Source organism: Pseudonaja textilis, chromosome 1 (genome assembly GCF_049901715.1).
Source record: "Pseudonaja textilis isolate UNSWEBS1 chromosome 1, rPseTex1.2, whole genome shotgun sequence".
In the NCBI taxonomy this organism is placed as follows: domain Eukaryota; kingdom Metazoa; phylum Chordata; class Lepidosauria; order Squamata; family Elapidae; genus Pseudonaja; species Pseudonaja textilis.
In genome coordinates this window covers 60,753,725-60,767,169 of record NC_141990.1, presented here as the reverse complement: position 1 = coordinate 60,767,169, position 13,445 = coordinate 60,753,725, and the positions used below count along the sequence as shown (strand labels likewise).

Below are 13,445 nucleotides of genomic sequence, written 5' to 3'. Positions count from 1 at the left end.
GCTGATGTTCTTCATAATTCTGACACCCAAGGGCAATCTTTACCCCAAGGAGCTTAACAGGCAACCTAGCATCCTTTGCTGTTTCTTCTGTTGTAGTGGCAGCAGCAAATCTGCTCACAGCACTGGGAAGGTAGATCAGAGAGTAGAACTACAAAATCAAAAATGTCACCAGGACTGGTCCTGCTTCAGCCTCCAGTCTCTGACCGGCCTGTCCAGGTTTCTCATTTTTATCCCCCGAGATCATCTCCTTATTCAAATTGGAACCCATAACAGGCATGCCAGGGATTGTCATTTGATGTAATATCAGATTACAGTTCAGCAAAATAATTACTTTTTGATATTATTTATTATCACCATTTTATTCTCACTATTCATTCAGTTCCTGGAAGAACTATGCCATGAATATGCATTTTCTAACCAACTCACTGTCTGGGAATGTAGGATAGCTGACTGGTTGTATGGTTGAAAAGCTGGGTATTGGGACCAGAGTCAACATTTGCCTACATGAAATTGTTGTGAGAGCTTCCAGACTCTAAATTGTCAAATATGGGAGTATCTGAGAAAGTAGGAGATTGCCTGGACTTCTGGGGAAGCAATGACAGATTGAAGGCAGTTCCAAAGAAATAGGAGCCAACAGAAAGATTAGCTGGTGAATGGATCGGTTCCTTGGAATTCCACTCTGGAGCAAGAAGAGAACTAGGGTAGCTCATAACCATGCCATACAGAGAGTTCCCACAAGGGGATTAACTTAACTTAACTTAATCAAAACACCATGAGTTCTGGGGACACCAAAAATAGAATAGAATAGAAAAATAGTATTGGAAGGACCTTGGAGGTCTTCTAGTCCAACCCTCTGCCTAGGCAGGAAACACTACATCACTTCAGATAAATGGTTATCCAACAACTTTTCAAAAACTTCCAGTGTTGGAATATTTACAACTTCTGGAGGCAAGTTGTTGCACTGATTAATTGTTCTAACTGTCAGGAAATTTCTCCTTAGTTCCAATTGCTTCTCTCCTTGATTAGTTTCCACCCATTGCTTTTTGTCCTGCCCTCAGATGCTTTGGAGAATAGCTCAACTCCCTCTTTTTTGTGGCATCCCCTGAGATATTGGAACACTGCTGTCATGTCACCCTTAGTCCTTCTTTTCATCAGACTAGACATACCCACTTCCAGCAACCATTCTTTATATGTTTTAGCCTCCAGTCTCTGAATCATCTTTGTTGCTCTTCTCTGCTCTCTTTCTAGAGTGTCAACATCTTTTTTACATCGTGGTGACCAAAACTGAATGCAGTATTCCAAGTGTGGCCTTATCAAGGACTGTTAGACAGACCTCTGGAAACTGGGGGAAAATATCATCTCACCTAAGCTGCGGTTTGACACTTTCAAACAGACACTGAAAAGAAAGTAGGAGACTATCTCTGCTTTTCTCCCATGTAAGAAAATTCTCTATCAGCATCATAATAGTCAGATACCATCATCCTAGCAATTACGATTCCCATCCAACATGTTACTGTGTCCAATAGGGTTAACTGAGCTTGCATCCTTCCTTATATGGTCCCTGCCTTATACTGTAACTCAGTGAAAGGTAACACCAATCATGGGTGGAATACTTTTCATCAACTCAGTTTTATGGTGTTGGTTTTATAACCTTTAAGACAGCTGCATCCTCCCTAAATGCCAACTCAGTGGGCATTACAAAATGTTTATAGTGTGCGTTTGTGTGTGTGCATATCATGTTTGTGGCACAAACAGTGACAAGGAAGCAAGAAATGGTATTGATTGTTGCAAGAAAAAAATATTACGTTACCCAGTTCAAATAACAGGGAACCTGGAAGAACCATAGGAAGGAAAGTAAAACCTGACTTTTTTTCTCCACCAGGCTTCAGATTTAATTATTACTATTCCCTATTTGCTGGCTGGCTGTCCTTGAGGTTGCTCTGAAGGTGAGTGAGTTTACAAAGCTCACTGTATTCTTACTTTTGCAGCCAAAGGTGGCACAATAAGCAGGTAGGAAGGGAAGAAGGAAGGTTATTATTTTTACAGTAGGGCTTTTGAAGTCTGCTAAGTATTTTGGGAAGAGACAAAAAGATTATCTATCTAGACATCTATTTGGAGAGATTTGTGCTTTACTTTCTATTTAAGCAACTCCGGTGGATGAGTGGAATCAGTGGACAAGATGAATTAGGAAAGGACAGGGCAGTCAATAGTAATGTAATATGCTGCTGACATTTCTAGTCTGGCAATGAAATAACCTTTATTTCAGCCACAACATTCCCCACCTACTATACCCTCTGACTCACAAAGACACTCTAAGAGATGACCCTGATTCTGTTGGCTGTGAACTAAGAATGTTTACTGCAAGCAGTTATGGCACCTGTCATTTTAGGGTAATTTTCCTTGATATATGCTTGATTGCTGTTCTTCTGAGTTCTGAATGCCCTTAAAGGCTTGCAGTACTTGAATTAGGCTTCTAGAAACTGAAAGTACCTAGATTTGGTCCAAAAAATAAGAGGGCTATGCACTCAGACTATTCTGAAATTCAAGATCTTAAGTGAGCTCCCTTTTTTTAGGTGAAAAGACTTAAATACAGGTGAGACAAGGCATACCACAGCCTTCCCATTTCTAAAAATGTTCTTTATAATGCATTTGTGTTTGGGATGTATTGCTCTTCAGTTTATTGGTGGTATTTTGGAATTTGCATTTAGTATACGTATGTATTTCATTACACATTTCTTTATAGTTTTGTAGCTTCTCTGGTGGTCTTATACTTACAGATCTGAAAATGTACCATAGAAGGAGTTCCCTTCAGATGTCTTGCCTTCATTTAGAATTAAATAATTGGAAGCTGGTGAAGCTACAATGTTCTAGTGGGATTCTTGTACAATGAGAGATAAACCAATCACTGCTGCCTAACAAATGAAACTAATACTCTACGGGTACCAATATCAATGGATTATTGGACCTTTCCTAGTTGGGACTCAGACTGGGATATGGTATTGAGATAGTTTTGGTGATGCTGTCAGTGAACTGTGGTGAGCTCATCCTGGCTCTTTCTTGGTATCTTTCAATATCATTGACCCTGCTATCCTTCTGAACTGAATGCTATCCATTCATCCATGCAGCACACTCCTGCTATGAAGGATGTGTTGAATTATTAATATATAAAGATTAGAAAAGGCTTCAATATCATTTAATCCAATCCCCATCCACTGCAGGAATCTACTACAGGTAATCCTTGTTTAGCAACTATTCCCAAATACCGCTATAATAAATGACAGTAAAAATTATTTTTCCAATAGCTGCACCTGATAACAACATATGCTGGAATAAGACTAATGCTGGCATTGCTGCACAGGAGAAATTTATCTAAATAACATTTGGTATCCAAACACGTACACAAAATCAAGCTGCCATTCACCATATTTCAGCTTGCAGGTACAGCTTTTGGACATTCCTTTCTCCAGGATATTGTTAATGTCATCATTTAATAATAGATACTTGCTCCTGCCAGCAATGTGTCCTGTGCAGTATAGTACCTTGAAGACATGCCCTTCAGAAAGAAGTCCATCCGTGCTAAATAGCAAAGGAGAGATTCCCAAATGATATGTTGTAAACATTAAATAATTTTATCTTTCCTGCTTCTAAAGGTATATGATGCTTTGTTTAATGAAGAGTTGGCAACATGCAAACTACAAATAAATGATTTTATATATTCCAATCGATTTTGTCTTTTTTTTAAATAGGCTTGGGAAAGCATATGAGATAGCTGAAAATAATGCGTAATTTTTCTTGCCCTCCCCTTTGGCTTTGTTAGGGAAAAATCCAGCTTCTTTGGCTTTGTTAGGGAAAAATCCATTTTCTTCTAATCAAGAAAGTGGCTGATGTTCAAGAACTCATTAATTGTTGAGTGGAAGAGTACAGCGCACATCCAATTGGAATTCTATTTTTCTCCACCTTAAGTATTTTCCCTTATAAGCCTGTCTTATAGCACTGCTTATAGCGCTGTCTCACAGCTCTTATTTCTTTAGCTGCTTTGAATCCTTCTCTTTTAGGTTTGCACCTAATAATGATATCCTAGAAAGCCATTGAATAGAAATGTAAGTGCTTTTACAATTTTCATGAAACCTTTCATTAAATAGCCATCCTCATCACAATATTAAAAAAATCACATTGAGTGATAAATCAAAATATAATTCATCCACCCTGCTGGTACATTATTATTGGTTTTACTGTCTCGGCCATGTAAGCATACATGCATAGTACAAGGATGCATATGGCTTCCACATGTACCCATATATATTCCTATTCAGTCAACACCTAAATCAGGGCTATGAAACATACACACTCTTTGGCAGATGTTTTCCCCTCTGTGCATGGGCAGCATGGATGAAATTTCAATCAAGCCGCAAGGCTTGAAACATTGTGATGGATGCAGTGCTTGCTTACCTCAGGTTATCTGTTCTTTCTTTCTCACCATAGCAGCTATTTAAAATAATACAAATGAAACCATCCAATTTGTTTTCAGAATCCAGACAAATGTTCCTATTTTAATTTAGATAAAAATTAAGGTGCCAAACAGATGTTAAGAACATCTGTCAGCCTCCCATCTGGCACCTCTGGCAATATTCCACCCTCTCTGTAATTGTTCAGAAAACACAGTGGATGGGGGACAGTCCCTGCACTACCAATGGCTTTGGTGGCCTCATTTAACTATTCTGTTTTGTTTGTTTTGGAATTCTCCTGTGCCAGACTTCCAAAAAGGATCCAGATGCTTTTCCATAACACAATGATATGATTTCTCCAATGTGGTCTATTCAGTTTGAGGGGTTGTATGTATCCTTTTCACAATCTGGTTATAATAGCATCTGCCAGACATTGCAGAAGAAACTCTGGCACTCATATAGCAAGAACTTAGCTCTAAAATTTCAATCAATAATAGAATCTAATAGGATCTAGATCAGGGGTGGGATTCAAATTTTTAACAACTGGTTCTGTGGGCATGGCTTAGGTGGTGGGCGTGGCTTGGTGGTCATGTGTCTGGGTGGACGTGGCTTGGTGGTCATATTATTGGCTGAGCGTGGCCAACTCAACATCACTCACATCGAGACATGCATCTCCTTGCCTGGCTTCTCATGACTGTGGGGATTTTGCAACAGTCGTAAGTGTGAAAAATGGTCATAAGTCACTTTTTTCAGTGCCATTGTAACTTTGAATGGTCACTCCACACAAGCAAAGTATCAGCAAAGGAGAGGGGAAAAACTCCAGAGATGTTCCTGAGACAGGAAGTCTAGTCCTGCCAAGAATGTAATAAGGGTTAATGGAGAGGCAATTTCTGTAAGCAATAGCAGAATGTTTCCTTCCTGCCTTCCTTACAGGATTAGGCCAGTAATTTCTTCTAACAACCAGTTCTCCGAACTGCTTCAAATGTTAACAACCGGTTCTAGCAAATAGGTGCGAACTGGTAGAATCCCACCCCTTATCTAGATCTACCACTGACATTTCTGAGAAGCATCCTATACTAGTATTCAGAGCATACACACAGGAGCTGGTCATTAATGAGAGAAAGTTGTATACCAAAAATAAGCTGGAACATAGCTACAGATGTTCCATGTAGTTGAACCACCAGAAAATAGCAAGGGATGTTATGTAATAGGTAAGGGAAAAGATGGACTTTGAGAAAGTTATCTAATATTTTTCTCCATTTTTTAAAACAACTTATCTGATCCATTTTTTCTGGATTCTTGAAGAGCTCTACCTTCCATATCACACTCTTCTCCAAGTTTTGCACTTCAGCTTACAAGTTAAAAACCCCATTCCTTGAGTGAAAATATAGTGAGAAAGGCACTATTATTACTATTTAGATATGTATTTTTAAAACTACATGAAAATTTCTTCTTAAATAGTTTATGTATAGTGTGGAAACTAATTACAAAATACATATAAATGAAAACCTAAGAAACTGATGCAAATTAGAAGTAGACTGCTATACCATGTCCATCTTGGAACAAATCCACCTACATTTAACCTGGTTTGGTTTCATTTAGTCCACGTTATTTCCACATTGTACCTTCATGTAAGACAAACACAGACATTTCCCACTTATTTTTGTTACACACCTTTTCCGAGCATAGGCATTTGAAACCACACACTAATTAAAGTAGTAAGATTCAGAGAAACGGACATTTCAAGGGATATTAACATATTAGTAGGTAAAATAAATGTATTTAAATGCAGGTCAAGTGAAACGCCTCTTCTCAATCCCTGCCTATAAGCAGGTGCATCTTTCAATATTTAGAAGATGCAGACTTCTAGATAAGAGAACAACATAATAACAGAGTTGGAAGGGAGCTTGGAGGTCTTCTAGTCCAACCCCTGCTCAAGCAGGAGCCCCTATACTGTTCTAGACAAGTGGCTGTTGTTAAAAGCCTCCAGTGATAGAGCATCCACAACTTCTAAAAACAAGCCATTCCATTGGTCAATTGTTCTCACTGTTAGGAAATTTTTCCTTAGTTCTTGGTTGCTTCTCTCTTTGTTTGTCTATGGAGATTCTCAGTCATCCAGGTCATGGTTATTCCAAAGGTGCTTTTTCAAGAGGCAACTAGACTTTCTAGTGTTTCTTTGAAGATGTTTTGCTTCTCACAGAGCTGAAGAAACTTCTTAGACGAGAAGGGAAATGTCTTCAAAGAAAAACCAGAAAGTTCTTTGCTTGATTAGTTTCAATCCATTGTTTCTTGTCTTGCTTTCTGGTGCTTTGGAAATAAGTTGACCCCTTCCTTTTGGCAGCCTCTCAAATACTGGAACACTGCTATCACATCATCCATAGTCCTTCTTTTCATTAGATTAGACAAACCCAATTCCTCCAACCATTCTTCATATTTTTTAACCTCCAGCCCCCTAATCATCTTCATTCTTATTTTCTTCACTATTTCTAGACTCAGGGTGCAGAAAAGAGTACATACTGAAGAGTACATACTAATCAAGCAATTGAAAACAAACAAAACCAAAGCTATGGAAAAAACAAAATTTTACATTGGGTCAGCTTGAAATTAACAGTGTCAATTTAGTGTTGGTTCCTTTAGTTTCTCTTCTCATGAATGAATGAAAATGACAGGATTAGACAGATCCTGCTGGTTGATATTCTTGGGACATTAATACATACCTTCATGTATTTATGCATTGTTAGGAGTTTTCAATGTTAACAAAAAGGCATTATTTTCATTCTCCTCTGGTCACATTATATTGCTTTTAGCTTGTTGCTCTTGACAAACTGAGCTGTGAGTTCATCAAATCACATAGCTTCCTATAGACAACAGCTTGCCTACGTAGAATAGCAGCAAAACAGGGAAATTCCTTCATTTTCCTAAGCAATTCCGCAATTCTCTCTCTCTCCCTCTCCCTCTCCCTCTCCCTCCCTCCCCCCCCTCTCTCTCACACACACATACACAAGCAGAAGACCATACACCATTTCTAATAGATCATGGTCCTTCTCTTCACTAGATTAGACATGCCAGTTCCTTCAACTGTTCTTTATATGTTTTAGCCTCCAGTCCCCTAATCATATTTATTGCTCTTCTCTGCACTCTTTCTAGAATCTCAACATGTTTTTTATAGTGTGGTGACCAAAATTGGATGCAGTGTTCTAAGTATGGTCTTATTAAGGCTTTATAGAGTGTTATTAGTATCTCATGTGATCTTGATTCTATCCCTCTGTTAATGTAATTTAGGATTGCATTGGCTTTTTCGGCTGCCGTGATAATGAATTCAGAATGTCATCAATACTAAAAGTGAATAAAACCCTTACCTGCTCTTCTTCATAATTACAGGAAACTTTTTAGCTCCTTCTAAATTATCCTTGAATTTCTCTGACTTTTATTGAAGACGGTTGAATGGACTCCAATAAATTCACCATTATCCACACCAATCCACTTCATTAATGCTGCACAATTTTCAGAGGATAATTAGGACTGCAGAAAAAACAATTACTACCAACCTGCCTTCCATCAAGGACCTGTATACTGCACGAGGCAAAAAGAGGGCTGTGAAAATATTTACAGACGCCTCACATCCCAGACACAAACTGTTTCAACTCCTTCCCTCAAAACGATGCTATAGAGCACTGCACACCAGAACAACTAGACACAAGAACAGTTTTTCCCTGAAAGATATCACTCTGCTAAACAAATAATTCCCTCAACACTGTCCAACTATTACAAAGTTTGCACTACTATTACTGTTAATCTTCTCATTTCTCCTTATCACCTATCCCCTCCCACTTGTGACTGTATGACTCTAACTTTGTTACTTGTATCCTTATGATTTATATTGACTGTTTCCTAGTATGATTTGATTGCTTATTGTACCCTATGACTATCATTAAGTGTTGTACCTTATGACTCCTGACGAATGTATCTTTCTTTTATTATATTGAGATTATTTGCACCAAGACAAATTCCTTTTGTGTCCAACCACACTTGGCCAATAAAGAATTCTATTCTATTCTATTCTATTCTATTCTATTCTATTCTATTCTATTCTATTCTATTCTATTCTACTCTACTCTACTCTATTCTATTCTAGTATGACTTACGTAGGAGACTTCTTGTGTCAATTGAAAGAATAACAGGAAAACACTGGAGACTCTTATTGTAACTGTTCAACAAATGTGGTTGCATTCACAGCCAAGTATTTTTTGTTGTTGTTTGGAAAATGATACTTGTATTCAGGAGTACAAAATATTTTATCTTGAAATTAAAAACTGTGTTTGCTTTACCTTTATAAGGAAATAACGGGTTTGTGGTAGCCTAACATATATAGTAATAAATTCTTTGATAACCATGACATCTCATCAAAACTTGCACTTGGTTCCAGAACTATTAGAAGATGTATAAAAAAATGTAGCTGAGTCTATGGGGATATGGGGGATGCTTTGGGATTTGCAACATCTGGCTAAATCCTTGACACTGACATTTTCACAGTGTGAAGAAGATTACTGTTCAAATAATGTTCTGGTCAGGTAATTTGCAGTATTGAAATATTAATATAATTAGCTTTTGAGGGGGGCAAGTGCCAGCTTTTAAATTGTTGTGAGACATTTCCACATAAGGATTCATCACTTCTCAATAAGCTTTGGGCATATGAGATCCCCATTTTATTGATTTTTTAAAAAAATATTATCTTAGATGTTTCATCTCACCTTTACTATTTTTGTAAATAATTCAAGGTGGTGTTCATACATAAAACTCCTTCCTCTTCCCATTTTCCCCATAATAACAACCCTATGAGGTGAGTTTATTTTATTTATTTTGTCAAGCAATTATAAGATAACAGGTATAAGTGTAAACATAGTTATGGATACATGAAATGGATACATGTAAGAAAAATAAAAAAGAAACAATAGGACAGGGACGGTAGGCATGTTGGTGTGCTTATTTATGCCCTCTACAGACCTCTTGGGAAAGGGGTGAGGTCAATAGTAGACAGTTTAAGGTTAAAGTTTTTGGGGTTTGGGGAAGAAACCACCGAGTGAGGTAGAGTATTCCAGACATTGATCACTCTGTTGCTGAAGTCGTATTTCCTGCAACCAAGTTTGGTGTGGTTTACCTTGAGTTTGTATCTATTGTGTGCTCTTGAATTGTTATGATTGAAGCTGAAGTATTCATTGACAGGTAGGACATTGCAATATATAATTTTATGTACTATACTTAGATCGGACCGAAGGTGGCATAGTTCTAGGTTGTCTAGATCTAGAATTTCAAGTTTGGTGGCACAAGGTATTCTGCAACAAGTAGAGGAGTGGAGAACTCTTCTTGTGAAATATTTCTGGATTTTCTCAACTGTATTAATATCAGATACATAATGTGGGTTCCAGACTGATGAGCTGTATTCAAGTATTGGTCTAGCAAATATTTTGTACGCTCTAGTTAGTAGTGTGATATTACCAGAGAAAAACTAACCTGGTGCCTTAATCCCTGGGCCAAACTGGCTCTCTATCAATGTAAAAGGTAAAGGTTTCCCTGTTCATTCATGTCTGACTCTAGAGCACAATGCTTGTCTCTATTTCTGGACTGAAGGAGCCAGTGCTGTCCAAAGATAGTTTTTGTGGTCATGTGGCCAGCATGGCTAGACACCAAAGATGCATAGAACACTGTTACCTACCTATCAAAGTGGTACCTATTAATGTACTCGCACTTGCCTGCTTTCAAACTGCTAGGTGGGCAGAACCTGGGGCAGAAAAGGGAGCTCACTTTGTTGCACAGCACCCGGGTCTCAAATTCAGGCTGGCAGCTTTCTAGGTGACAAGCTGAGCAAAGCTCAACATTTTTAGCCACTGAGCCATCATGGCCCTTTCTCACTTTATATCTATATCTATGGTGTATCTATATCTATCTATCCATCTCTCTCTCTCTCTCTCTATTACTATCTTTATCACTATCACAATCTCCCTCTGCCCCTCTGTCTATGTCTATATATCTATATATCTATATCTACACACAGAGAGAGAGATATACAGATATACAGATATACAGATATACAGATATATAGATATATAGATATAGATATTGTTCTGACCAAGGATTTCCGAGACATCAACAAACACATATTAAATCCAAAACCCTTTTATTTTAGTTCAACGGCTGTGAATTATCATCATTCATAGCCCGTAGTGTCAACCAGTTATAAATAGTCCCATGGAAGTCTGCCAAAGTTCTTTGGGAGAAGTCTGATAAGAATACACCTTTATCTTTCTTGAAGTGTTGCCAATGACTAAAGTACCAATTAGTCTTTCAAAACCAAACAGAGCACAAATTCACCATGGAGCTTTCAGGTTCCAAACTGATCAGAGCAAACAACATTGCTTCCTGCAAAGGTTCATGTCCCTTTGCACTTCCTTTATATCTTATGGGAGGGGCAATCATCTCCAAGCCTTACTCCCAAGTTGCCCCTTTTGTCTTAACTGCTCTTGCCTTCTGGCAGCTCTGTACACACACGCACTGGGAACAGGCACCCCTTGTTCCTCTGCTTCATTGCTGTCAGATTCTGCAGGCTCTGGGGTTAGTACATAACTCCCAGATGGCCCTGGCCCCATCTCTGTATCAGATGCAGGACCAAAATATGAATCCTCCCCAGACTCCCAGACTTGCCCATGTTCTTCCCCACTGTCCAATTCTGCTGCCGTCTCCGCAAGCTGCCAGTGGACCACAACAGATATATAGATATAGATATATAGAAGAGACAGCTATACCTGGAACTCATATTTTTAGAATAGTTTGATATACTTCTGCTTCATCCTATCTCCTGGACTTCAGGACTTCCACGAGGAAAGCCAGCTTGACAGCTTTTCAGCTGCATTCACAGGAAATAACTATTTTCCCCTGTGATGGACAGTTGTACATAGCCTAAAGCAGGGGCAATTTTTAAGACTTGTGATTTTCAAGTCCCAGAATTTCCCCAACCAGCAAGTATTAAAGTTGTCAAGGTTGGTCTAATGCAAGGATGCAATCTGAATTCCTAGCTGGTAATAACAAATTTTCTCTTCTCTCAAATGAACATTCCATATGACCAGTCATTTCATTCTCTGTCCTCTCAAACAATAATTTTAATTTTTTTTTGAAAGAAGTACAAGAACTTTTAAGAAGCCCACTTGAAAAAGGGGGGCTATTTCTGAGCCCAAATTCATGAGATCAGAATTTGTAATCAGGCAACATATTTCAAAGTTGGAAATTTATATGTTGAAAATTCCTGATACTAATATTGGAAAAATCACTTTTCTGCTTAATAAATGTTAGGAAATGCTATGAACCTCTGCAACTAACAGTCAATATATTTAAGTCTTAAATCTTTTCTTCATCATAACTTAATGGAGAGATCAGTTTCTACAACATTAAAAAAAAACAGATTATACCATTTTATCAACTATATAGATCCCATCCCAAGACTGGAATTAATATGCTACAATAACTCTCTACAAAACAACTGGCATAGTTTATCATAGCCTTCTCCAATCTGATACCATTCAGCTAGCATATGAAATCAATTGGATATGATGGAAATATAGTACAAAGACATCTCTAGAAAACAAAAATTTCAGGATGGGCAATGATCTAAGAAATGGCTGGAGAATGCTTTGCAAAGTTGTAAATCTGCAACATGAAAAGAAGATGTCAGAGATCAAATAAATTATCTACAGGCATGCACACACACAAGCCAAAATGAAGGGAAACTTTCTTGGCTGTAAATAAAGAAACGCAATCAAGAAACATGATGTCAGGTTTTAAGGCAGGGGGAACCAACCCAATGCCAGGTTATAATTGACTATGGAAGAGTGATAGCCGAGAGACTTTCCAGGAAAAAACTTGTCTAACATGGTTTCATTGGCGTCCTTCACTATGCCTGCAAGTGGGTGTGTGCACTTCTGTGTTTGCCTCTCATTCTAAAACATAAAATTTTAGACTCAGTAAAACTTAGATTTCATGATTAGGTAGATCCGTAAAACCTTCAGATCATTTTGTTACTCTTAGAACTTTTTCTCATGGTTGCATTATTATGAATTTCTGTGTCCTTGAGTTGGGAGAAAAACAAACTGCCATGTAGGCCAAGCTCTAATCTATCCCGCTAACAAGGCTTGCAAGTGGTCCAGTCCTTAAAGCTTTATTGTGGTTAATGTCGTAGCCATAGCACTTAGTCTTATATACTATCTTCACACTGCTTTTATAGCCCTTTCTAAGTGGTTTACAGTCAGCATATTGCCCTCAACAATTTGGCTCCTCATTTTACCGACCTCAGAAGGATGGAAGGCTGAGTCAACCTGGAGCCTGCTGAGATTTGAACTGCCAAATTGCAGGCAGCTGGCAGGCAGCTGAAGTAGCCTGCAGTACTCCACTCTAACCACTGAGCCACCATGGCTCATTAAACTTAAACTGTCTCCCTGGTGGGTTGGAGATGAAATAAAGTCAGTTGCCAGATGTCTGAATTTTGATCACATGACCACGGGACGGTTGCAATGGTTGTAAGTCACTTTTTCAGTGATGTTGTAATTTTGAACAGTCGCTAAATGAACTAATATAAGTTGAGGACTACCTGTATTAGACTTACTGTGGAGGCTGTGGCCAAAGTATATGCCTTCAGACTTGAACGACTGCAGAATCACCAGGAATGTGTTGGAAAATTACAGAATGAAAAACTACTGAGCATCCCAAGGACAGGGTTAAAAATTTGGAAAGAACAAATACATCAGTTTGGATTATTTTATACCAAAGCTATTTGTTTCATGAACTTAAATCAGATTTTCATTCACAGTACCGAGACATTGCCTTACATTGGCTTGTGCACTTCCGACCAGTGGAAGTGGGCATCCATCCTGAAACCAGGGCTGGAGGGAAAAAAATATAGATAAAGCACATAAAAAATGTCATCAAATAGAAATGGGGACAACACAGGGAATC

At 38.3% G+C, this 13,445-nt stretch overlaps 1 long non-coding RNA gene across 3 annotated transcripts in view; it reads left to right on the top strand.

Moving 5' to 3' along the window:
- LOC148127635 (uncharacterized) overlaps window positions 1–13,445 on the top strand; it is a 168,468-nt gene that overhangs the window by 60,428 nt on the left and 94,595 nt on the right. For 2 of the 3 annotated variants that reach the window (XR_015743979.1, XR_015743978.1), the window contains exons 3-4: window positions 1,249–1,436; window positions 1,883–1,946. The exons of the other annotated variant lie outside the window; for it this stretch is intronic. This is a non-coding gene — a long non-coding RNA (uncharacterized LOC148127635). The remainder of the gene's footprint in view (window positions 1–1,248; window positions 1,437–1,882; window positions 1,947–13,445) is intronic. 3 annotated transcript variants of the gene reach the window in all.